This window comes from Dermacentor andersoni, unplaced genomic scaffold (assembly GCF_023375885.2).
Source record: "Dermacentor andersoni unplaced genomic scaffold, qqDerAnde1_hic_scaffold ctg00000041.1, whole genome shotgun sequence".
Lineage (NCBI taxonomy): Eukaryota > Metazoa > Arthropoda > Arachnida > Ixodida > Ixodidae > Dermacentor > Dermacentor andersoni.
In genome coordinates this window covers 2,848,148-2,875,458 of record NW_027314754.1, presented here as the reverse complement: position 1 = coordinate 2,875,458, position 27,311 = coordinate 2,848,148, and the positions used below count along the sequence as shown (strand labels likewise).

The 27,311-nt window shown below is 46.2% G+C and overlaps 1 protein-coding gene and 1 non-coding gene across 2 annotated transcripts in view; both read left to right on the top strand.

Annotated features, from left to right (window-relative positions):
- Nucleotides 1-27,311, top strand: part of LOC126518285 (uncharacterized) — a 118,211-nt gene that overhangs the window by 48,751 nt on the left and 42,149 nt on the right. The gene's annotated exons all lie outside the window — the stretch shown is intronic.
- Nucleotides 15,486-15,557, top strand: TRNAA-CGC (transfer RNA alanine (anticodon CGC)). Its single transcript has one exon. It is a non-coding gene; the product is annotated as a tRNA-Ala (tRNA).

The window sequence follows — 27,311 nt, the reverse complement described above, 5'->3', positions numbered from 1 at the left end:
TGCGCGTATCCTGGCATTCTAAACGTGGCCCTAGCCGCTTCCAGTTTCAGTATTTTTCGATTTGGTTTGCATTATGTTTCTCGGCCAGCTCGTCCCACGTGTTCTAAATCCCCAGTCGCAGCAGTTTTTCCTTCGAGGCTTCGTCATAGATCTCGATCGCTGTTTTGAAATATTTCCCGATTACTATGTTAAGCTTGTCCACTTTAGCTGTTTTGGGCCCCAGATAGGGCGTCCCGTCGGCTATCCTGCCTATGATTAACCGTTAAATTATCCTGATGGCGTTGCGTTTAAGCCCGTGTCTCTTGCTTGCAATCCACCTCACCAGGAGGACAGCATGGAGGACGGTATCTTGGAATTTAGAGAGAGTCGCGGACCAGGCCCCGTCTATTTATATAAGACCGACGATTCCTAGTGAGTCTACTTGAAAGACCACTCACCAGGCCCCATTGCAAATATTCGTTATACGCAGGAAGCTGTAAAGTGCTGTCTAAGGAGTGTTTTACCGAAAGAGCTTTTCATGTGTGTTCATTATTGAAGAATGAATTTAGTGGTCTTGTTACCATGCCGCAAGGAGGCGAGCGTCACTGGCAACGGAGACAATCTCTCCTTTTCCGCCGGCATAGCATTCCCAACGGTGTTCCTTCCCTGCGTTTTCCTATACTGGAACCCGCGGAGGTACTGCGCCGTCGGGCCTACCTTCCGTCTTGAGATGTTGCGCCTTCCACAAAGGATGATAAGTCATGGTGAGCGAAAAACTACGGAGGGGCATTTGCGCGTGTGACCGTTACTCTAGGTGGGAGCAGGCTTCATTGAGAGAAGAGGAGCACGTAGTCATGTTTGGAATTTCAGCTGTTTTCGAAGGTTTAGGTGCAGCAGTGAAGCCCGAGGGTAGTTTGTCGTTGTACTTGACGATAGTGTTAGAGAATGATGCATGGTGCCTGTCTGAAGGTAGTGTTGCAAGGTGGGGATAGGGGGCACGTGCAAAACGTCTGACGTGCGTTCTCAGGGCGTCCACCATCATACGAGTTTGCATTGGATTGTCCCGAGTAATCGCAATAGGTGCCTCTGTTGACGTGCGTCTGGGCAAACCAAGACAACCTTTGAGTGCTTGAGCTTGTGCTGCCTGCAGAACACCAATATTTGTCTTGCAGCTGTTGTTGAGTACACGCAGACTATATTTTAAAAACAGAGTAAGAGAGCTATGTACAGTGTCAGCATTGCGTCTGCTCACATCCCCCACGTCCTTCCTGTCAAGTATTAAACAACTGGGAAGTTCCTGTCAGGCGCCGTTTCATGCAGGCCACGTGCGGGCTCCAACAGAGTTCTCGGTCAATAATTATGCCAAGAAATCTGTAGGTTCTGACATAGGAAATGGTCCGCCCATTAATTAAGATGACATAAGGCATCATTGGTTTGCGAGTAAATGCCACTAGTGCCATTTTTCTGGTGATATGCTAAGACCTTGTTTGCACAAGTATCTCGCTGTCAAAGTTGCCGCTCTTTGAAGCCGCGCACGTATCTGAGGACGTGTGACTGTCGAAGTAAATACGCACAGATGTCGTCTGCGTATATTGAAGTCTTGGTGGTAGTTGGTAGGTATGCAACAAGTCAAACAAAAGCGAGGTTGAATAGCGTCGGGCTGAGATTACCGCCTTGAGGAACGCCCCTGCTGGTAAAGCGTCGCGTAGTTGGGCCATCGTCAGTTAACACAAAGAATTATCTTGCAGAGAGGTAACTTGCAATCCACAAAAAAGACTACCACCTAGGCCAACCGTCGCAAGAGCGTCGACAACGGCCTCATGCAATACGTTATCGTATGTGCCTTTTACATCTAAGAATAAAGCTGCAGATAAACGCTTACGGGACCTTTCGTGCTGAACATATGAAACGAGATCAACTACAGTGTAGATGGAAGAGCGGTCACGTCGGAAACCAGCCATGGAATTCGAATAAATCTTGTAGTGTTCAAGGTACCATTCCAGGCGGTAAAGGATCACCCGTTCCATTACCCCCCCTACCCCCTCACATATGTAGGGTAGCAAACCGGTTGAGCTAAACTGGTTAGCTTCCCTGCCTTTCCTTCTCCCCTTTTTTCTTCCTTCCTTCAGCTGTTTTCAACCAGCACTCAGTGCCGTGATAACTTGTAGGCACAAACTTTAGCGCGTAATGTATGCGCTACGTTTGTTTGTTAAAGATTGCCAAACTTCTAGAGGGACTCGCTAATCAGTTTAACTCTGTTAAGACGGACTTCGGGGCCTAGGGTGTCCCTGAAGTGTCTTTCCTTGGTTCTTGCTCTGAATTTAAGTAGTTATGACTTCTTCGGCGTGCACCAGAGATCACAGGTCTTCAGGTATGCCTCCGTTCTGTTAACCACTCCTTGAATAGTATCTTAGTGCTTCCAATGGCTCCTCCCCTTGTCCACTAGGTGAAGTTGTCCGAATAGAAGGCGTGTCTCCAGCCGTCGGTGCCACAAACTGCCTTTAGTAATTTTATGATTGGTATATGTTTAAATATAGGGGGGAAATGGCGAAGCCTTGAGGTGTTCTCTTACTCGGTACGCTGAACTTAGCCAACCACAGACTGCCCAGGCCTAAGGTAACTATTCTGTTAGAGAGGACGTTTTTCACCTGTTAGTTGAGTTCGCGATAGTTCATGTCTCGGAGTGTCCTCAACACGGCCTCGTGAGACTCGCGAGAGACGTTGTCGAAGGGCCCCTCAACATCTTTAGCAAGTATGGCGCTCCTGTTCTTCGTGTATGGTTTGTCTAAGGTGCATTGTCATATCTTTAGTAGTATGCATCGCGTCGAGAGGTGTTGGCAACAAATCTACGCTTTGTTTGAGATGTGTCCGCTCTCCGCCACGCAAGGTCCCAATCTGATATGCACCATACGGTCGTGGTGTGTACCAGCGCACGAAGTGCGGGAAGGTGTCCTCATCTTCGATGGTGTACAGCGCAACGGCACAAACAGGGCCAAAAAGGGGACTTGTACAATCGCTGAAACCCAAGTGAACTTTACAATCGAAAACTTTTTTTTGTCTCTGTCGTTACGATTGCGCTGGGCACCCTCGAAGGTGCTCCCCCGACTAGCCCAAGAAATGGCAATGCACTGCCTTCAGGTTCTCTTTGCTAAACAGCAAGTTCGGCGTCGGGATCACTGTACTGTCTGCATACTTCTAGGACGGCGGAATGACTCCCGATTCACAGCTTTTGCTTATGTGCTCTAGTAAGCATTTCTTTGCCCCGTTATCTTCGCCACGGATCACCTCATTGCCGATGCAATCCTAGCCTGAAGTATAGTCCGAATGTCAGAGAATAAGAGTGGAATTCCGAATGGCCTCGCTAATGATGGCACTGTGTAAATCTGAATTTACACCTTGAGGTGCAACATGCTCTTGGACCACAGACTAGTGCGGCCTGTAGAGCACCCCACTATTAAGGCGCTCTTTATACTTCTGCGAGACTGAACACAATGGACAACCCGAGATTCTACGTGTTGTTTATGTGTATGCTAAATGTCATACGTCCGTGTATCATTTTATTTATCATCTAAATCAGATAGAATAACGTGCTAAGTATGCCGCCTAGTAAAGTTCTCCAAGAATAATAAAATAAAAACTCCCTCTCATTCTCAGCCTCGTTGCGAGGATCTTATTTTCTTATTTTACCCACTTTTGTAGCGGGTGGAAAAATAGGAAGGAAAGCTAGTAAGAAAGAAGGAAGGAAGCGCAGAAGGAGCAAGAAAAAGGCAGTCGACTAACGTTTTCCTTGTTTGGCTACCCTCTCTTGGGGAAGAACAAATTAATTATTGAACTAAATTTGTACAATGGCACAGAAGTGGCCGACATTTTTGTGAAAATTATGCCAGTCTAAGTACACTTGTTCCCTCGTGTGGGGGCACGAAAAATCAAATCACTCTTTGTTTGGGGACAGGCAGCGAGAATTTCTAGGTGTAAAAGAAAAAGAAATACCTGGTTTAAGAAAATGACCGTTTCCTGCTTTCTTTTGTAATGCAAAGTGTCTGCGTAGAACTGATCTGTTGGGGGCCGTGAGAGTTCATTGTACATAACGGGCAAAGAAAATCATAGCTGGAGTAATAGATCAGCGTACACGATGATACAAATGGTAGGCAGCCTCATTCTAAGGGCCCACCATTTGTTCGTCTAAAAGCTGATCCATGAAGGCTATGATTCTGTCCTTATTTATAACAAATGAGAGATGCTCCCTTTCTGTTTTCTTGTGTTCTTTCATTTGCTTTGAATTGAACATGAATTATCTTGTCATGCCCACGATTGAGTGATATATATTACTGCAGCAAAGTATGGTCGAGGCAAAACATTTGCAGCGAGGATCGTCCAAATGAAGTGTAGCATATGCACGCACAAAGTATTCCGCACTTGTTAAATTGCTGCTATCATTCAAGGAAGGAAGGAAAAAGTAGAGAAGGAAAGGCAGGGAGGTTAACCAGTTTAGCGTAACCGGCTTGCTACCCTACACATGGGAGAGGGATGGGGGCGATGAAAGATGGGGAAGGGGGAGAGAGAGAGTAGTCCCTTCGTCGCCTTCACCTGCGATGTCTTCTGTCGGCGGCATGTGAAAATCGTGTCGAGGGACAATGGTCTAGTGTCAAGGTGCGCGAGAACGGATGCCAGGGACTGTCGCTGAACATTATATTCAGGACAGTCGCACAGAATGTGTTGCAGCGTCTCCTCGCAAAGACAGGCATTGCAGAGAGCGTTGTCGGCCATTCCAATGCGGAATGAGTAAGATTTCGTGAAAGCCACCCCCAACCATAAGCGATAAAGCAGAGTCGCCTCGCTTCGGCGGAGTCCAGTTGGCATATAGAGATGCATCAAAGAGGGCAGGTGGTATTGACGGTTGCTCTGGTTGGTCTGGCTGTTTGGTGTGCACCATGAAGAGAGCGTCATCTCCTGTGCAAGCACTCGAAGTCTGCTAGCTGCGTCGGATCGTGAAAGCGGTATGGCCTCTTCTTGTGCGTCTTCAAGAGCTGCCCGAGCGGCATTATCGGCGTCTTCGTTTCCAGTGACGCCGCAGTGACTTGGCAGCCACTGAAACGTCACGTGGTGTCCTTTCTCCTGTGATGTATGGAGTAGGCATCTAATATCGAATACGAGCTGTTCGAATGGCCCGCGACGCAGAGCTGATAGTACAGATTGTAGGGCTGCCTTTGAGTCGCTGAAGATGGACCATTGTCGAGGTGGCTCCCGACTGACGAAACGGAGTGCAGCGCGAAGAGCAGCTAGTTCAGCAGATGTCGACGTTGTCGGGTGGTCAGTCCTGAAGCTGATGGTAATAGCTTTTGCTGGGACAACCACAGCACCGGACGAACACTGGGTGTTTGTGGAACCATCAGTATAAATGTGTTCACTGTCCGCGTACCTCTCGTGCAGAAGAAGCAGAGACAGTTGTTTGAGGACAGGCGACGACAGTTCCGACTTTTTTCCGATTCCTGGTACACTGAGATGTACTGTGGGGCTGATGAGACACCAAGGGGGTATCGATGGTTTAGATGCAGCGGTGAAGCCCGAGGGAAGTTTGTCGTTGTACTTGTTGATAGTTTTAGATAATGATGATTGGTGCCTGTCTGAAGGTAGTGCGGCAAGGTGGTGATAGGGGGCACGTGCAAAATGTCTGATGTGCGTTCTCAGGGCTTCCACCGTAATGGGAGTTCGCATTGGATGGTCCCGAGCAATCGCAAGAGTCGCCTCTGTTGACGTACATCTGGGCAAACCAAGGCAGACTCTGAGTGCTTGAGCTTGTACTGCCTGCAGAACACGAATATTTGTCTTGCAGGTGTTGTTCAGTACAGGTAGACTGTATCTTAAAAAGCCGAGAAAGAGAGCTCTGTAGAGTTTAAGCATTGCGTCTACTGACATCCCCCACGTCTTCCCTGTCAAGTATTTGAACAACTGGGAAGTAGCTGTCAGGCGCCGTTTCATGTAGGCCACGTGTGGGCTCCAACAGAGGTCTCGGTCAATAATGACGCCAAGGAATCTGTGGTTTCGGACATAGGAAATGGTCCGCCCATTGATTGAGATGACATAAGGCGTCATCGGTTTCCGAGTAAATGCGACTAGTGCGCATTTTTCAGGTGAAATGCTGAGACCCTGTTTACACAAGTAGTTCGCTGTCAAAGTGGCCGCTCTTTGAAGTCGCGCACGTATCTGAGGACGTGTGACTGCCGAAGTCCAGACACAGATGTCGTCAGCGTATGTTGAAATCTTGATGGTAGTTGGCAAGCATTCAGCAAGTCCAACAAGAGCGAGGTTGAATAGCGTCGGGCTGAGAGCACCGCCTTGAGGAACGCCCCTGCTGGTATAGCGTCGCGTAGTTGGGCCATCGTCAGTTAACACATAGAATGATCTTGCAGACAGGTAACTTGCAATCCACAAGAAAACTCGACCACCTAGGCCAACCGTCGCAAGAGCGTCGAGAATGGCCTCATGTAATACGTTATCATATGCCCCTTTCACATCTAAGAATAAAGCTGCAGATAAACGCTTACGGGACCTTTCGTGCTGGACATATGAAACGAGATCAACTACACTGTCGATGGAAGAGCGGTCACGTCGGAAACCAGCCATGGAAAGCGGATAAATCTTGTAAAATTCAAGGTACCATTCCAGGCGGCCAAGGATCATCCGTTCCATTATCTTTCCTACACAGCTGGCCAGTGCTATTGGGCGGTAAGAGGTGAGTTCTAATGGGGATTTGCCCTGCTTTAAGAGTGGCACCAGGCGGCTTACTTTCCATTCGTCAGGAACATTTCCCTCCTGCCATGAGGAGTTGTAAAGGCTCAACAATTCTATCCGTGCGGACTCTCCGAGATAGCACAAGGCCCGGTATGATATACCATCTGGACCCGGAGATGATGAGCGCCTGCAGAGAGCTAGTGCCGCTTCGAGCTCCTCCATTGTAAAAGGAAGGTCCATGCGGCAATCACGGGAATGGGGGACGTCAGCTCGGGCTGGAGGATCTGGACGAGTCGCTTGGTCTGCGATCCGCGCACAAAAGTCTTCTGCGACATCGATGTCTTGCCGCCCTTGGAAAAGCGCTCGCGCCTTGAATGGAAAACGCCGTTCCGGAAGGCAACGCAGACCTTGCACCGTTTTCCAAATGTGAGACAGTGGCTTGCGAGGGTCGAGTGTCTGGCAAAACGTTGCCCACCGTTCCGACGCTAATCTATCCATACGACGCTGAATCTTCTTTTGCATCCTCCTGGCTGCCCTAAGGTCATGGATTGATTTTGTACGTCGATATCGACGTTCCGCCCGGCGACGAAGCGCTCGAAGTCGCTCTAATTCTATGTCGAAGTCATTTCGCGTGGAAGAGATCGTCATCATGCGAGTGGCGTTTCGCATCGTCATTTTAATCGTTTGCTCTAACCCAGAGGGTAGGCCCTCGCGGCTGGCATCTTCCATCTCAGATTTGAAGTTGGCCCATTGAATCGTCCGAATGGTATTCCGTGAGTCTGATGTAGACGACAAGCCTTTGATGTTCAGATAGGTGGGAATGTGGTCACTCCCATGTGTCTCAATGTCTGGAAACCACTTCACACATCTGGCGAGAGAGTTGGAGACGAAAGCAAGGTCGAGGCAGCTGCCGTATGTCACGCCTCGAAGAAAGGTGCCATCGTTCAGGAGAGTAAGGCCATAGTTGTGGGCGATACTTGCCAATCTTCGTCCTCTTGCATTTGTCCTTGTACTTCCCCATGCTGGATGGTGCGCATTGAAATCTCCTATGATGACCCATGGGGCGGGACAAACACTCAAGATATCCTCAAATCTTTTGGTATCGAAATTGCTGGAAGGCGATATATACACGCCTATGAGAGTAAACAAGAGTTTGTTCTTTTTAACTGTGATGCATATATATTGATTGTCGTCGTGGGGCGCAATTGGTTGCAAAACATAGGTGAGTTCACGACGAACAAAAACGACGATTTTGCTGCATGCACCGTTTGTTGATGACATGATAAACTCGTATCCTGACAGTCTTATTGGTTTCGACAAGTTGGGCTCACAAATGACGATGAGTGGAAACCCATTGGTGTAGACAAACTGACGAAAATCTGAAATTCGTGATTTTAGCCCTCTGGCGTTCCACTGGATGACGGACGCTGCTTTGACTTCTTTCCGGAAGGATGGGGTATGAGTAGCCATCTTTCTAGTTGAGGGATGCAAGCACTGGGCTTAAGGCGTCCAACACTTTAAGTGCGCTTCGAGCAGATGGTGTCCTCATGTCCACTAAAAGCGCTCGAATGGCCTCCATGAGAGAACGTAGCACCGAGATGACTTGACGGTCTGTTTTGGGTGAATCATCCATGGCCGGAGAAGGATCAGGTGGGGCCCCGACCTTCTGAGGTTCTTTCGCAAGGGAGCGGCTCGGTAGCGTAGGCCATTCCTCTAAAGATAAATTTTTTTCTGCTTCCTTCGTGGAAGTGGTGGGCCCTTTCGCGGCGCGGCTAACTGGCACCGCAGAGGAGTGGGTACTGTCACTTCGCGCATGCGTCTTCTTCGAAGACGTACGATGGTGCCGACGTCGACGCCGACGCCGGACTACTTTGGCTGCCTCCCTGTGGGCCGAATTGTCTCTGGCCATTTGCTTGAGAACCGCGCGTTCCCTCTTGATGCGGGGACAGTCTTTCGACGAGGCCGCGTGAGGGCCGCTACAGTTGGCACACTTCAGGACCGTGGCACCGCAGGTCTGTTCTGCATGAGGTTCAGCGCAACTGGGACACAGTAGCGAGTTGGGACACACGCCCTTGACGTGTCCTAGCCTGAAACACTGATGGCATTGAAGCGGCTTCTGGATGAATGGTCGAACCGGATGTCGAAAATGTCCGACTTTAACGTGGGATGGGATACAATCCCCCTTGAATATTACTTTTACGCAGCGCGTATTCCCAAGGCGGCGCACTTGCGTAATGATCGTGCCTTCGTATGCCGGCTTGATGAGGCTAGGTAAGTCATCATTAGGAATGGCTATGTCGATGTCGTAAATCACACCGGCTATGGATGTGTCGTCGATCGGGATAAAGGGGCGCATTTTGATTCCGCCTAGCTCCGTGATCGCTTGAAGTTTTCCAAGCGCAGTCGCGTTGTACACATCTATGGCGAGTATATTCTTGCGTGGATTTATTCTTATATCTTTAATTTGATCCGGCACCGCACGTTCCAGAAAAATGGATAGGGCTTGCCTGTTCAGCAATCGTAGGTTGCTTGATGGCTCTTCCGGCATATAGATGATGACGTGTGGCCAGCGCGCAGGCCTTGACTTCATAGTCGTTGTGCTCGCAGGAGTTGACGGCGCTGTGTTGACGATTTTTCTTCTCGCCCTCTTACTCCGGACGGGTATGAAGCCGTCGTCGGATGAGTCGTCCGACATGGAGTACAGCTCGGTGTCTTCGGTGTCACTGGGGGAGCCAACTCGCTTCCTTGCGGTTGACGGCTGTGATGACGTCTGGCCAGGCGGGCCTCTAGCATGCTCCGCGTCCATGGCTGCAAGACGGGGAGGCGAGGCACCTCGAAAGCCGAAGATTTTACCAAAAATTCACAGAGCACAGAAACAAGTGTTCTGCCAAGAAGACACTTCGTCGTCTTCCAGTCGCTATCATTCAAGTATGTCCAATGTGTGCGTTATATCTAAGGATTCTTTTGCCCGCGCTGGCATAGACGAAAAACAGCTGTACGCACTGCTCTTACACTGCGAATCTACGTAGCTCTAAATTTTTGATTTCGCACAGGCAGTCATAATCTAACCAAATCGGCTATATTCAAATGTTACGTGGCTGATAAATTTCGCTATACACGGAGGTCAATCACGCTATTTTCGAAACATACCGTAAGCTTTTAATCACACTCGACACCTGCGGTACAAGATGGCTATTAAAAAAACAATAACAAAAACTAGCGTGTAGAAAGAGGAGCTTTTCCTTTTGTTATCCACCATTGTTCTGGGATAGTACCTTCCTTTAGTAGCAGCACGTCTGAGTACGAAAAGATATCTAAAACTTCGAGAAATGATTGATCGCATGATTCCAAATCTGTCAAGCAGGACATCTCGTTGAAGTTGGGGTGAACGAAAGAAAAACAAGAAAAACTCGGGAAGCTAAAGATATCTCGGAATGACTGCCGACGCTAATGCGAATAACATTGAAGCAATTTAGGGACACGCCGTATTTACAATCTTAAGGCATCATGTATGAGGTGCTCACTGCTGCCGTGCTCCTTCCTCGCGCTTCCTCTTGGAGAGGCTGGTCCTTACAGCGCCGCCGCCACGATGTCTGCAGCCTGTGCCGCGAGTCTGAATATGTATACCGTAAGTTCAATTCCATCCAGCCCCGTAGAAACTTAACCCACCGTGAGGGCTCAGCGGCTGTGGTTGTTGGGCTGCTAAGCTCGCGGTCGCGGGATCGAAACCCGGCCACGGCGGCCGTATTTCATTGGGGGCAAAATGTGGTCCAAATTATTCCTTAGTCCCCCACTACGGCGTGCCTCATAATCAGATCGTGGTTTTGGCCCATTGGCGGAGAGGTGGAGACATGACAGACTTCACGCGGATCTGTCTGGTTTACTTTATACTAATCGTCTACTTGCTGTACGTTCTAATGCTTTCCATAATTGTGGGCAAGCTTTAAACATATTATTTGATCGGATTCACAGTGACATAACCATCCCGGTGAACTAGCTTTAAACACACCTTTAGGTATTTTGACCATGGGCAGCAAAGGATGAATGTTTATTTGTGTGGAAAGATAAGCGCATACACTGGGAGATTTCCTCCTGAATTAAACGCTGCACTTTGCAATGTGGCCTACGTTTTTTCTGGCTAGGCAGTGGTGTCAGGGTTTCCGAGAGGACCATTGTGGTACCTGTATTGTAGCGGCGAAGGGTCCACTTTCGAAACTATGGAATTTTATTGTCGTTGCTTGTAAGTCTCAGCAGTCTCTTATATCAAGCTGTATTCAAATACATATTTGGGAATATTCTAATTAGAGCACATGCCCATTCTCTCTGACACAGGCTTGCTTCGAAAGAGATAGTAACCTTGCTGAACACTAATAACGATTTTTTGTTGACGCATTCGCATTACTGCCCGACGGCTACGTCTCTTTGCACAGTTCTCTTGGGTGAATCTCACTGCCGTTGCCTTTATGAAAACTGTTTGATTATTGCACTACTCTTGAAGACGTGCTCTGCTTAGACACATACTTCGAAGTTACTACCTCGTCAGACCATACCTCGATCTCATTGTCCGGCGCGATTTTTTTAGCCCTATGCCTGTATCTACATCGCGCTTTATTTAATTGCTTCTTCACTAAAACAATTTTCTGGTTCATCTGATCAGCGCATTCGCTTAGAAGCCTTCGCGTCTTTCATTCGCGTTGTTCCGAAAGGCCCTAGTACAGCGACAGCACAGACTTCTGCCTGCTCAGTAGCACTTCAGCATTGATAGTGGCAATGCCGATGGAATCCGATATTTGGTTTTGACCTTGTGATTGTTCGTCTCTCCAGGCGTGTCTCGACGTCGTCAATTTGTGCCACTTGAGCGTCATGGGTGTACTCAACCATGAAAGACCATCAGAGCTTAGCGGAGGCTCCTACCGTTTTTTAAGGTGTACTTAAAACAGTTGGTCTAATGGTGGATCCAGTGCGGGAACAAACGTGACGTAACTGAGTTGCTGTAATCATGTTTCTTTCGCTCACTGCTCAGAAGTTTGATTCCAAAAAGAAAGTAAAGAAAGAGACAGAATAGAATCAAGTGTTCGTAAGATTCTAGTGGCAGGCTTGAACACGAAACCTTGTTTTCTCGTGTTCCGTTCATTGCTACGACCGCTACCACCCGTACATACCGTTCCGCATTTCTAATGCCACCCATCTCCATGATTGCACCACGCACTTCTCGAAGCGGCGTATTGTAGCTGTGTCGTCGCGTGATGCAAGAGTTTATTGTCGGTTATGCGGGGAATAGGCAAGTGCTCGCCGTTTCGCGCGCCTCATAGTCGAGTTCTCCTTGTAGAACATTCGTACGTAGTAGTAGTTCCACGTTCTATTTCACCTGGATGTTTGCCAGCCAATTATTACCCCGGATGGTTACCATTGCAGCATCGCGGGTTCGCAAAGTGCAGGGTTACATGCCAACTAATACGGGAGACTAATTATACTACATAGTCTGTGCGGACTAATTACCGCGCCTTTTGCGGCATAACGATGTGTCTTTCACTGCTCCCCACATAATACAAGAGAAGGGGACGTTTGCAAGACTATAGCTGGAGATGCTGGCAGAATTGCGGCCGGTAACTATGTCCCAAATGAATGCTCGATATTCCTGCAGAAGCTTGTTGTCCTATACCGCGTATAATGACCCAGGCTCATTGAACATCCCTTGCTCTATGCCATAAAAACTCGCATAACACCGGATTGCCCACAACTGAGAATCAAATTAGCAAGTGTTGAGCAGATAGTCTGGTAGACTTTAGTACGGGAAAAGACAAGTGCATGTACTACGCAGCCGTGCAGGAAAGCAGATAAAGCGTGCATTGCCGATCCTATCCGCAAAATTGAGTATAACTGACAAGTGTGATTGACTCCTTCGAAAGCGAATGGGCTGCCAGGATCTCAAAGTTGTCTTTGAAGAGGGTAGAAACTTACAACGACAAAATTACATAAAAGATAGTACATGAAATATATTGCGCAGACTCTTTATAGTCTACAGATAGCCTTTACTTATCAGTTGTGTTTCGATGAGTTTGACACCGAATTAGTATAATATACCGGGGTAGTCTACTAAGACGTTCATAGTGGCATGTTTCACACTCTTGTGCGAGGTTCTACTTGTTGATCACCGAGCCAAAAGAGTCATTAAATAACTACAATAGAGATTATTGTTTACTTAAATAACATTTCGTTGCAGTTTGGCATGAATGTGTTGGCATGTGAACTAATTGTCGTAATTTTCTTGCATGTGGAATAGTTTTCTGTCTTTCTGTGGTTTATAGCCATAGAGAAGACAACCGTTACATGTTCTCTGTGCTGTGTCACTTTTGCTTGATCATATAATGTGTTTGATAAAACGAAGATAAAATGCACATGAAGCATGTCTTGTTAGCATGTGAAGTTATTGTTATGGTAAAACTATAAATCTTAGGAAATATGTTATATTTCCTTGTGTAAACGTATGTTTAGCTACGTTTGTAAAAGCTGCCCTGTACCATTGGAGGTAGGAAGATTTGAATTTTGGTAGGTGTAAGATTGGACATAAGCATTAATACTTCTTCTGGGAAGATATTCATTGTCGGATGAAAGAAGAAACTGCACCATCCTTGATATATAATTATGTACTGCGTTAATTTCTGAATATTGAATTTTAGCATTGCAATAGCAGGCGCTGTCAAATATGCACGATATCACTTCAAAGAAACTGTGTGTGACAAGTATTATCGCTGCTGCCATATGAACTATGATATTTGTTTAGACCTCATTTCCATGCCAGTATTGCTTTTTATTTTTCTTTACTTACACGTGTTGGGCGCACGCAAGGGCTTTATTTGCTTCTTTTAGAAAACAGATTGGTGCATGGAATGACGTTATAAATACTACCGTGGCTTAGTGACAGTGACAAGAAATAGAACGTGCGGAGAGCAATTGGACATTGAACTGTTTATTTGGATAAACTTCTGCGCTCAAAAGGACCGCTACACTAGCGGCGATCGCAACGAGCGCTTTCTTCCGACGTCAAATCGAATCACGTGGCCATGTTCCTGCACATTATTTGCTAGGTCTGCGTCGTACAGTTGTCAATGCACTGATACAGCTGCACAGGTTCCAAAACTTGCAACACGCTAATCGATGCAGTCCTATAAGACGTACCCGTTTTCAACACTTTCTTACAGCATTCGAGATGAATGGAAACCCCGGTACTGCGAGTTCATTTCGAGTGCAGAAATTAATGTGTTCATGGGCATAGCGGCTGAGATCGCAGCGGAATTGTAGTTATCCGATCTATTTGAATATTTGAATTTGCGCAATTCCTTTTGGGAGTATCAATATTGCCTGCGATGTCCTTCCTCTCTTTTGTTAGTGCTGAAAAAAAAAATAACTTGGCTGTACGACTTCCTCTAGTTATACGAAAGATAAATAGATAATTTACTCTAAAAAGCTCGAAACCCTCTGCAAGTTATTTTGTTCGAAAAGACCAGACAATATTCGTCATCAATCATGTGGGAGCTTCCATGATTGAAAACTCTGCGCTTACAATACTTTCCTATCAGGAACGGTTCGGCGCGCTAGCTATAACGCAGAGGCCGTTCCTGACAGGAAAGTTCCGGGCGCGCTACGACAAAGAAAGGTATATAGGTAAGATTGATGAGGATTATTGTTAGGAGTACAGAAATTTTTTGTGTTTCTGATCACACGCTGAAGTGAATTAGCATACATGTGTAGGTTTCCATAACCATTTTCATTATTACCGTGGTCTCGGCAATATTTTTTTTCCACAGATGCGCGCACAGGCTCTCATTATTATACTTATCTTGGTCACAAATGTTATAGCCTTTCTAACTTAATACAGAATTCTGAGGCTTTGCGCTGGTTTGTTGAGCATAGGCAGCGATGACTTCAAGCTCAGAAAAATGTTGTAGTGACCACCTGTTCATATGCTCGTAGAATGCTCGATAACGCCGTTTAAACAGAGGCGATGATACGTCACAATTTTAACGTGGCAAAGGATACCGCCTATTTGAGTTGTCCTGGTAATTTGTCTAGTTCTTGTGTCCTTTGTTTGACGTACGTTACCTGGATATCTGCCCCGGCCATATGTACACGCGTGTAATGAAAGTTGGAACACGTGCACGTCTCAGTTCTGGCGCTGTCTCATTCTTCCCCGTCAATACAAATTGACCATAGCTACCTAACATCCCGCGGAGTTCCTGAAATTCAACAGAAACTGTGAGCTCTTTAAGTTAGGGAAAACTCTCCAACAATTGGCCACTCTATAAGAAGACTTGCCTGACAGCCGATGCAACAGCACCGTGCCTTCAGTGGTCTTGAGATCACTGTTGTTCGAGACTCAGCGATCACACTGAGTGTTTCACGTAGCAATCCTAAAGCGGCCGATGGGTGAAATAGATGAGGTCTCTTAAAGCTTGCGACCTGTATTGCACACTAGCAGTCGCGCACCTGAGAAACCCACACGACACGTCCTACCTGAAGGCAATCTATATATATATATATATATATATATATATATATATATCGAGTTCGGGATCATTGATGCCTTCAAGCAGCGCGCGTGGGTTTATAGACCAGTTGCCTTCACCCTAAAAGATCCCGTATACTCGTCACGTCTGAGGCAGAAAGGATGGTCCACACCCGCCGCCACGGTTTCTGAATGGTGGCACTGGCTCACACTCCCCGGGTTCTACTAGGAAACATATTATAGCCAAGAAAGTGGATGGGGAATCGGCGCCGCGGTAACTCAATTGGTAGAGCATCGCATGCGCAATGCGAAGACGTGGGTTCGTGTCCCACCTGCGGCCCGTTGCTTTTTCACCCCCTTTCATTTCCATTAATTTATGATTTCTTTAATTCAGTTAGTAAGTACAAGGATTATCTTTGACACTTGCCTACGGGTTGGAGGCAAAAATAATACTTGGTGCACTAGATACCTCACGTGCTATGAGTGCACATTCGAAAAGGGTCGGTTTAACGTAATGGGCCGTTTGAGTTTCTCGAAGAGTTTCCTAACGCATTTCGGCGTTTTTAAAGTTCGCCTCCGAAACATAGGTTTGGGACCGCACTCTGCTTAAAAACCTGCTACAGGCCTACTGCACACACCCCACTAGCATTATTATGCGCGTAGAGTGCGTCATGATCAGTTCCTTTTTGCTTCAATCCATGGTAATAGTAATGAATTACTATGACAACGGTATCCCGAATCTTGACGTCAAAGCTAGACTAGGTATTCGCACATAGGCTATTGGTCCAATTATTTGTGTACGCGTTCCTTGAAAGGCCTAAATAAAGCGTGGTTAGGCTTGATTGAATATAGAAATGTGCTGTGGCGTCCTCGATAATATGGTTTAGTCGATGTCGTGGGCCACCCTTCGGCTATTCTGTAGAGTTAATCTATTTACTCCTCACCATAATTTACACTTCGTTGGCGAACACTTAACATAGATTACAACCGCAAGTGAAAAGCGCGTCATGTAAGATCTGCTTGCTATCGAGATTGGTATGCCTTTGGCGGCGGCGCTTAATGTCCCTCTAGGTAATCCAATCCGAGTCTTCTAAAGTAAGGTGTGGGGCCGGAGAGAAGGGCATGACCGAACTTTCTCATATAGGAGGCACGCCGATTGGGTCCTTTCACAAGATCATCGGCTACCTGACATAGGCCGCTGCCCTAACTAGAAACTCATAAGCCCCAGCGATAGCGTATCCCTTGCGTTCTTGCATAACTCGATGTTGAACTCTTTTTTTTGCTTCGACGTCCGACATCATTGCGTTATTCTCGTTATTAAACTAAGAATTTTTTTTAAACGGGAAGCATACTGTATTTCTTTGAGATTATCTTCACGACGAAAGGAGAACAAAAAGAAGTAAATTGACCTTGAAGAAACCAGGAGAGCACTATTGCGTGGCTCGGCAATAATGATCTCGCAAAATTTTGAAGGGACAAGTTTGGTTCCTCGAGTTTCTGCGCTCTCGTAACTTCACCTTCGTGGAACTATGGTGTAACGCAGGAGTAATGAAGGTGTGTCCCTCGCATCTTATGTCGCTCAATGTAACCTAGTGTGAAGGTGGGGAGCGGTCGATATGCTGAATATTGTTACGCACTACATAATAAATCGAGGCTGCATCCTGGGTTATTTGTCTGAAACTGCGCTCGCTTCTACGTTTCGCAAATTCTTATTTTTGATGGTGAGCTTGGCTTTCTGATCATGCAAAGTGCATTGACTTTATACATTGGTGCGTCGTTTTTGCATGCAGTACGAAACACAATACTTGTTTCTTCATATGAAATAGAGGTTTTTCACCGTTTTTTGAACTCATTTTGTCTGGGCAACTGAATTATCACCAGCATTACTGTGTACTTCCGCTATCATGTTGCGATTTTGTAAAACAGCCTCGGCCACTCAGTTTCTGAGATATATTTTCTAACGGCATTGCAAACAGTGAAGTATGCACGATGTTCGCCTGCCATATTTCAAGTTTCTTTGGCGTAGAGTGATTCTGCAATACTTGAAAAGAGGCGAAACAATCTCAGCTTATCCGACATTTTGATTATTTATCGCGGTACCAATTGTTCTGAGCCCCAAATGTTTGTGATGCATTCGTTTCCTCCTTTCTATTCCTGTCATCTTCGATTCCCCTTTTCCATTCCCCCGGTGTAGGGTAACCAACCGGACGTTATTCTGATTAACCTCCCTGCCCTCTGCTTTTTTTCTTTCCTTCCTCCTCCGCGCGGGACACTCCCTGAGCTGTACCGCTGTAACGCATAATTTTATTTGATACCAAAAAGCATGAGAAACTCCATTTATTCGTGCAAACGCTGCAAAAGTAAACCACTACCAGTGGTGTAGGGTATACAAAAGAAAGTGGCGATGAACAGTATAATCTTGTGAAAAATCTCGTACCAATATGGTAAATGGCAATCTTTCGCGCAGAAATATTTGCATTAGACGCCGTATACTGCTGGAGTGAGCGCAGTTGTTCCCTCTTTTCGGGGGGGGGGGGAGGGGGGGGGGAGCCGGGACGCGCCAAGTCTACATCACCCAACATTTTTTTTTTATTTTGCTGGATAGCCTTTCTATGTCATTGCATGCCACGGTGCATAACCAAATTACCTCTTGCTCGTGGTATTCTATGAACGGACACCCACCCGCGGGGCTTGCCCAGAAGATATGACGTTGCGCTACTAATGTCGAGGTCACCGATTCGATGTCGGTCGTCGCGACGGCGATTCGATTGCGGCGAAAAGCAAGACCTCTCGTTTATTTATAACTAGGGGGCATGTTAGAGACGCTCTGGTGGTCGGAATTATTCCGGAATCCCCCACTACCGCGTGCTTCCTAACTATATAGTGGCTCTGGTACGTGAAACGCCAGAATCTGCATTTTATTTAAACAAAATGACATGGAGAGAATCCTCTCCGAATCGTAAGCTATTTCCCTAAAAAACCCTGGCTATAACCGTTGCCTATGCCTCAGTCGTTTCACGGCATCTCTCGACGCTTAGTTGGTTTCGTTCACGCAGTACGGGTTCTCAGTTTTACCGTGCGGCGAGATTTCTATTCTTGGCAGTCACTTTATTATCCCTTCTGCATATCGATCGCTCTGCCCTGACAGGCATCCCCGCCTTCGCTCTTGGTCACTGCTGGCGGCACCAATATGTGGCCTGGCCCTATGCGAGAAGGAGTGTCTCGGGGAAATGCTGGAGTGGGCCGCGGTTAGCGGCAACATCGTGCATTATGCAAGAGCCACCGCATGCCTTATTTACGGGTTCCTTGGCCCGGCCGTCCTCCGGCCTTTTCGTGGTAGCTTCGGGCCTCTTCCCGCTCAGCAGACTCCAGCATTATAAACTTGGCGGCCTATGGGTATCCAGGTTGGTGCGACACGCCCGATTCCTGCAAGGCAACATAATCCCGCAAGAGTTTCTTGTTGCGACGTTGAGTTGCGGCCGCCGCTTGTTCGCATAGCGACGGCGATATCTAGCGAAGGTGGCATTTTCCCCCATGATGCCAATTTACAAGCAAGCACCAAGGGTCGGAGACAATCAAAAATGAACCTCTTCAAAGAAATGGCAAAAGAATAGACGACACATAAGACTAGACGACAGGACAGCTGTCTGCGTTATTATTTAGTCCTAGATGTTGTCTTCTTTCGAGCGAGTTCTTTAAACATGAACCCGTAAACAACAAGTCCGAATCAAAAACAATTTGGCTATGGATTGTTGGGCGTCTACAATACTGGCTGTGGATGTCGAACCACTGGGTACACTGAGCAAGCGAGTCTATCCTTCTGAGACGCTGTTTGCGAAGCTTTGAGGGAACAACAAGTTTTTGTCTCCGAGCTAGGATTTGTTTTCCTGTGCATCGAGGCTATTCTACATAGCCTGTCACCCAAACGTTAGTTTGAGCCATTTGTGGTCCAAAGCATAGCGTAAATGAATTGTCACCTAACGGAAAGTGAAGCGAAACATCTGTAGCAGTTCGCGTCATAAGCTTCCTATGTAGCAGTGCTGTAACCACCATTGTTGATAGATTCGTATCTTCAAAAAGGTGTAATATGTTCTGAATCAAAAGAGCACAATTTTGTATTTGAAGTAGGCTTGTACGGCTTGTTCTATACTGTATATGAATGTTGCAGGGATAATTGTGAAGAAATTAATCTGTTTACTCGTCAGTTTGCTCGTGGCTTAAGCATTAAGCCGTGTAGTGTGTACTGTGTAAAGCGTGAACTAATGTACCATGCTTAGTTTTATAGCCGTAGAAATTTTTAGGCATATCGCCGTCCTTCAAAGTTTTAGGCATAATTGAGAATGTCTCAGCAAGATAGTGAATGAAAAGAAGCAGCCAGGTTCGTAACATTGCTTCAGGTAGATCTGGCCCTTATACGTAACTTATTTGCTGAGGCAGTGTTTGTGGATTTTTTGAAGACGAGTGGAAAAAAAAAGAAGTAAGCGTCGAAAAATTTAAACAAAATGCCAGCTTTGTTGACAAAAGCGGCATTCAGATGTAATTTGGGCCAAATTGTTCCAATCAAACTATTGCCGCCCCCCCCCCCCTCCGTGCAAAGCTAGCATTAAATCGATTAACTGTAAGGGTAGCTAAAGAATAGCAGACATTTCAGTCGCTGCAGTATTCAAGGGCTCAACAACTGGTCGTCCACTGACCATATATATATATATATATATATATATATATATATATATATATATATATATATATATATATATGTATAGCCAGCTGCATGGCTGAGCAACGGTCAACATTAGATATTGCAGTGCTGCCTTTTGTCGAACAACGGGTAAGAGACTTTATGCAGGGTATCCTAAGTATCATGCATCAAGACTTAAAAATATGCAAATGCGACGTAGCTGCACAGAACCACGGTAATGTTGTTTGCCGTCGCTTGGAAACTCTCAGATCTTCTTTATTTCATTCCGGATAATTAGATAATCATTGTTATTAATTCATTAACTTTTTAAATGTTGTATTAGATGAAAAGTGACAATGAGAACAGTGTAGAGACGCTTGGAAAACTCTGAATACAGCTTTTTGTTGCCCAATACCTGCTGCATAAAGGTTTTTCCGAGCGTGAAAGAAACTCGCAAATACACGCAACATTGCCACGCGACTGGCCGCTTGAGGCACTTTGCGTTACGTGGACCGAACTAACTTTGTGTTTCCATTAGCAGCCTGACATAGCATCCAGCATTCCTTGTCTAGTTCCTAAGTAGTTTTTAACGGTCAATTAGCTAACACTTTAGTTAATACTCTTATGGCAGACAACCGGAAACAAATTTCACCGTCATTGGTTTTCAGCACGAAATAGTTCGAAATCACGCCGAAATCTGGCTCTTAACTGGGAAGTCTGAATATCATTAATATCAGAATTTTCTTTTTGGTGTACTTTCATTAATTGTCTTATTCTTCGGTAACGTCATTCTCGAAACCCTTCCAGGCAAGTCTACGAGGCAGGCAAGAAAAATGACACGAGACTAGATCAGATAGCGTATAATTCACAGATCACAGGTCATAGCTTTGTGCTTCTCAAATAACGCCAACGGGCAAACCACATTAATGTTCATTGCGCCAGTATCCGCCGGCTTTAGTTTCTGCTTTTTAATTAGAATCCTAAGCATTGGGCCAAATTTTTTGAAATTTTCGTTCGTGAGTGCTCGTTGCTCCCGGTCGACTCCCTACGCTAATAGTATGTCTACGATCGTAAGTGGTTGTTGTTTACCTTTAAGCACAAAAGTAGTGTAAGAAATTTTTCCTACTTACGGGTCCCGATCCTTCGAACATGCACTGGCGCTTTTTTGCGTATTTGTCTGCTTAATTTCACCGTAAGCTAGGTTTACAAGCCCGATTGAGCATTTCATTCTCGTCGCGTGCTGTGCATTGGCTATTATTCTAAGTGAAAGCCAGGGGAATTCGTACACGATAGAGCAAGGTTGTGCAATTCCTTCTTGCGCCGCACCCTGCGCTGTGCATGGAGTGGGACGTGGACAGGTTTAGCTATATCAAGTACCAGGTCGTCTAGAACTTCTTGCCCAAACAGAGTAATTCAATAACGCGTCCAGAGACGAAGTTCCTCCAATAATTCAATTTGATTTCGAAAAGAGATATATACCACGCGTCGCGCTATTATCAGCATTCCAGAAACGTGCTTCTCAGAAAAAAGTAAACAAAAATGAAACGACAGAACACATGGATTCCACTTGAAAACGGACAGGGAGAATCGAATTCAAACAAGCGTGAATTTGCATGTAGACTACCGATAGCTCTGGCTTGAACACTGTAAATGTATTTGTATTCATGCACCCTGATCACGTCGAGTGTCGTCACGCTGTAGATACGCTGGCTTGTATCCACCACCGAAGACTCGAGCAGTCCGTAGTGCTTAACGTATCTAGTCCTCGTGTACATTTATTTTTATATTGTCTTCAACATCGTAACCTTATGCCCTGTCTTTACTTCTAATGGGCATCGAGCATTATTATGCTGCTCTGGTAATGTGGTACTTTGGACGAGTCTTACTCAGAACTCTGTTATGTAGCTATAATGCTGTGAATGGAGGAAGAAAAACTGTGCAGGTTTGGGCAGAGACACCACGTAAGAAGAGAGAAACTTGCAATGAGGCCTTAAAGCAAAAATAGTGGCCCTCACAGTACCTTAAGTGGCGTGTGCCGCGGTAAAATTATAACTATTCTCGCTTTCTGTTCGACAGAAATAGTTATGGCTTTATGAATCCAAAGAAATAGTTATATTCGTTTTTTTCCATCGAGGTGAATCAAACATTCCATGTGAGTGGTAGTGAGAGGGTGGTTGAGCGACAAGAAAGAAGAAAGGAAAGTTCAGCTTGCTTTTCTCTTTGAACTGCGCATTCAACTGCCTATTTCTGTCGCTTCCTAAGTATATTGAACATGATAAAGATCGCTTCTCTGGCTGCATATATATATATATATATATATATATATATATATATATATATATATACAAGAATTTTGTGGTGAGACGGCTTAGTTGATGAAAGTAGTGGGATACAAGAACACCAATAACAATAAGAATAAGGGCCAAACAATGAAATCTTCCTTACCTCAGTAAGGAAGCCTTCATTGCGGTGAGGCTACCTTATGTCACTCTGAAAGCTTCCTTACTGAGGGGCCCTCGGTGAAGGCTTCCTTGGTGCTTCCTCAGCATAAGGTAGCTGCAAAGCCACCTTCATGCATCCTTACGCCGCTCCTGGCCCTGAACGAGCGCTTCACCTCACTGCTTAACCACGTGACCTTTGCTTGCGCATGCGCGCGGTCGCCCACCTTCGGAGATGCGCGAGCACGGTACTTCTTGCCAGGTATTTTCGTTTCAGTCACGCGTGCGGCATGAAAGCGTTCCTAGGCGTTGCTACGCGTTGCACGACGCCGGTGTGCCAGCGTTGATGGAGCACATCAAGTTTTGCACTGTAATGCGCTAATTTATTTAAGTTTAGTAAACAAAACTAGAAAAAAGCGTCACGCTTCTCTATATTAGCTCTTCAATTTAAAGATTGTGCGACGATACAAAATTTTTTATTGAATAATGGTGTTCGCGTGAAGCTTTTAAGAGATAATCTCGAACCCAGGCATGCGGCAACCGCTCCTTACGTGAGGACGGGTGAAGGGAGCTTTCAGAGTACGCTTGCTTCCTCCATCGGTCCTTCGCTGTAAGAAGGCCTCACGTAAGGTTAGGAAGCGCTCGAAGGAAAGGAACGTTTCATTGTTTGGGCCTAAATCTTTCCACCAAGGTGCTACAATGTGGAAAAACACAAGTTGATATCCTGCAGAAATCGAAGAATCAGTCTATGCCTTGATCGAGCTTAGCCTATCGCTCTTAAGACTGTCACAGGAATACGATTTGGAGAGTGAAATGTTTGTTCTATTAGTATTTTCTCTTTCTGCAGCCCCTCGTTTTAAGCCAATGCACAGATGCCTTCGGGATTGCACAAGGAAAACGAAAAGCGCAGGAGTGATCCAGGGGCAATTGAGTTACCTTGTAAAAGGAACAGACGCGTTATATTTCTTGCTTGGTTGTGTTTCTTGTTCAAGTTTAGTTGCAAGAGAATACATACTGCGTTTCGCACATCCACGATCGGGCTCTTTCAGCATAGTATTTCTAATAGGATAAACACGTAGTTTGTCGCAGAACTGCACCTCACAAAAAGAAAGTTATTCTATCTGCAAGAAAACCGACTGTATCGCCTTTTCCCACTTCTTTTTTTTCTCTTGTAGCTAATATATACACAGTCTGTTTAACTTGAACCAAACCTGAAAAATTTGCAAATGTTGCGTAGCTTGACAGAAAATGTTGTTTGCCGTCGCTTGGAGGTAAACCAATTATTTGTTGCATTCTGCCTAATAAGATAATTAGGCTTAATAATGATTCAACTTCTCAATTATTATTATTAGATAAAAAGTGTCAATGAGATATTGTAGAGTAGCATGAGAAACTCCCGCTACACCTTTCTGATGCTCAGCAGGTGCTAAATAAAAGTGCTTTTCCGGGCGTGAAAGAAGCCCGCGAATACACACAAAGTGCCTCGAGCGACCAATCGCTTGGCAATTTTGACGTGTATTCATGGGCTTCTATTGCCGTGTACTCCTTTGGCTGCATACTCGTGTTCCAGGGCTCCTTGGCACTACACTGCTGGCAGACCGGCCGATGCGGCTGGCGCCACGCATGTGTACTGTGTCCCGTCTGCTTGCACGTATTGCAGAACTGCACAGTGCTCTCATGAGGGTGACAGGCCAGTTCCCGCTCATGTAACATACAAACCTTGGAGTTGAGTGGCCATCGAAGGTGGTTACCGCCCATTTGCTTTCGCCGAGCGTTCGGGCGCGCAAAATCTCTGGGCCCTGCGTACGAGCGCGAAAGTTGGCAATGAGCATATTCATATTTATACTTTTTGTGCGCAAACAAACAGGGACGAAGAATAGGGGCAACACAAGGACGAGCGCTCGTCCTTGTGTTGCCCCTATTCTTCGTCCCTGTTTGTTTGCGCACAAAAAGTATAAATATGAATATGTTCCAACTAGGCCGACTCGCAGTTGGCAATGAGCGTCTTGGCTGAGTGTGTAGCGTAATCCTGTGCACCAGTACTTTATTCGTATCCTCGCCAGTTGTGACGTAAGCGGTTAATTCGTGCAGTGATCAACCAACGTGTAGCCGAGTTGTCCGGCGAATGGCGTCCACCGTCTCTTGGCTGGGTGTTGAAATGGTGATGATGTTGGATCCCGGCTTCGGGTGCAGCAGAAATTGGTTTCTGCCGGCCCCACAGGCTCCGGTTACAGTTTCAGAGAGCTGTGGCGCAGTGACGTCTGCGACGAATAGCCCTTGGTGGGTCCGGATAACAGTCTTGAAGTCTTGGCAGAGGGAGAAGGCGCCTCCACCTCCTCTGCTTCGTCTTTTTTGATGGCGCCAACTGCGGCAACGTGGTAGCGGTTAGGGGAGACCACTGCTGCTTCGACGCCAACTCGGTTTCTCGCTGTTTGGCTATCGCACCTTCCCCTGTCGAAGCGAAAGGGCGACTTGCCAATCTCCGTCATCTTTCTCCCTATCGGGCGCACTCGGGTTCGAAAGAGGGAGTCATTGAATATCCATGGCTTGGGCAGTTTCGACTACCATGGTGGCACACGGACGGTTAAGCCTGATCACGCCTAGGCCTAGCGCACCCTATGCGCCTCTATGGGCTTATGACCTGCGCTTTAAGCTTGGCGCGGCCGCCTCCGCTCCGGAACATTGGAGTGTCGCCAAAAAGTAGAAGCGGAGCTCACGGCTTTAAACTTGGTGATGGCGTGGAGCGTTTGTAGAGTTCTTCGTTCTCGCGTCGTCGAAAGTGGTCCACATTCTAAAAACGATGGGAAAAGACTGTTGGAAGCGGAACCCATGCAACGCGCGTTCGCACGTTCTTTCAGCGTCGGGGAAGCGTGCTCTTCTCGCACCACGGAGGTCCGGGTTCGATTCCCATCCTGACCAAATGTACGTAATTTTTTTGAAAGCCATGATTTACTTCGTTTACAGGAACCTCGCTGAGAAATTTTAGGTCAATTCGAGCCTTTTTTGACGTGTTCTCACTCTTTGCGCCATCGGCCATTTTCGGTACCATCTTTCCGTCCGATGACGTCGACGGATTTTCGCGTAGTGGGGTATATGATGCTTTCGCATTAAAACGGTGGTTTATGAAGTTTCATTGAGAGACCTTATTATCGCACACGTTTAAACATGAGCCCCTGCTTCATCTATACTTTACCTGACATCCCTGGAAATATGAAATCGGTCAGTCATTGCTGAAGTATGTGGCGCAGGAGTAGTTTGTTGTACTTGCCTTGTTATGGCTAATCGCAGAAAATGCAGACAGACAAAAAAAAAACTCAACTCAACGCGCTTTGTGTTGTTTTCTTTTTGTTTGTCAACATTTTCTGTGCTGTTCGCAGTCACAAATAAGTGATCGAATTCTGATTAGGATGCCAGAACAGCATGGACATAATGAATTTCACTGCTTATGGTAGGCCTAACAGCAAGCCTGATAAGTGAAGAAACTTACCCTCGTATTGAGAAATGCATCGTAACTTGAAGCCCACGCTTGACTTGATTTAAATGACGCCTGTCGTGAAAGCATCAAAGGAACGAAATCAGCGTCTTGAGCGCATTCGCACCAATCGACATTTAAAGTCGTGCATGGGCTTCGAGTTATTTGTGAATACGGGAGTTATTTACTTGATAAAAGACTAGCATTTTCTGAGGACTATTGTCAAAACACACAGCGACGCCCGAGAAATTATTCGCGAATAATGTACTGGAAAACCTCCGTAGCGGTTCTGGGTCGGGGCGTAAATTTAGTAACTGCTGCTCGCAATTTCGTTCCGAATGTATATAGCGAGACGATTTGGTGAAGAGTTTCACAGCGAGCTTGTGTCTCTTATACAAGTACAGGCTAATATACGCTGCGTTTGAAACAATGCTTCGCCCAGAGATTCTTATTTTTTGTAGCACTTCCGCGCAAAAGCAGCCTATTGATTTTCTTATAGAAAAAAAAAAGAAAAAAAAACTTGGCTGTTTTGCCAGAAGGGCGAAACATCCCTAGCATTCTTACAGAATCCTCCAAAAACACAGGCAGTAGCAAGGTTTAGCCGTTTAGGCCATCGCTGGAACTCGGAACAGTTTTTCAAACATTACGAGCGTTTGACATGTTGGCGTGACGCAGCGTGCAAGTCAACTCCTGCTGGGCAGGAGGACCATCGCCCTGGCAGCTATCGGGCTTTTCAAAAAGCTGCCGCGATGAGCGCCGCTCCTAGCGTTGCGAGCGTTGTACCTCGATGGTGCAAAGAGATGAGACCAACGGGAAACCCTCGTTGCTAGTCAGCACCCATTGAGACAATAGATAAGGCTGACTTGGACGTCTGTTTCTCACAGCAGTGAATACTTCGCACTTACCTAACACGCGAGGCCTTCGATTTTAAGAATCTCGTGAGTAACAGGGAACTCAGTCCTTCGCTCCCATGTTTATCAGGAAGTGTGAACTGCTGACTTTTCTAACTACGAACATTTCTAACTACTAACTAGCTGTGGCACTGACCGAGATAAATATTCGCTGAACCTTATTCCAGTTGTATTTGTGCTTCCGTTACCACAACATTTTCTGCCCGAAACCGGCCCCCCCCTCTCCCTCCACTTCTCCGCTACCTTCCACAAGAAATATTTTGGCGCTCTTGAGGGTGTTCTTTTCTTCCATCGTTTGTCCCTTCCCATAAAGGAACAATAAAGAAATTAAATAGATCGATCTCAATCGAAAAATTATTCCGTTGCCTTGGCACCCATTCTTTAAATTTAATGGTCCGCCGGTTATCTTCCCTACGCATTACATGGCCTGCCCAGTTCCATCTTTTTCTCTCAATGAAAACTAGAACATCGGCTACCCCCGTTTGCTCTCTGATCCACGCCGCTCTCTTCCCGTGTCTTAACGGTACGGCAAAAATTTTTTTTATTACATCACTCTCTGCACGGTCTTGTCAACTTGTTCTCGATCCTCTTTTTG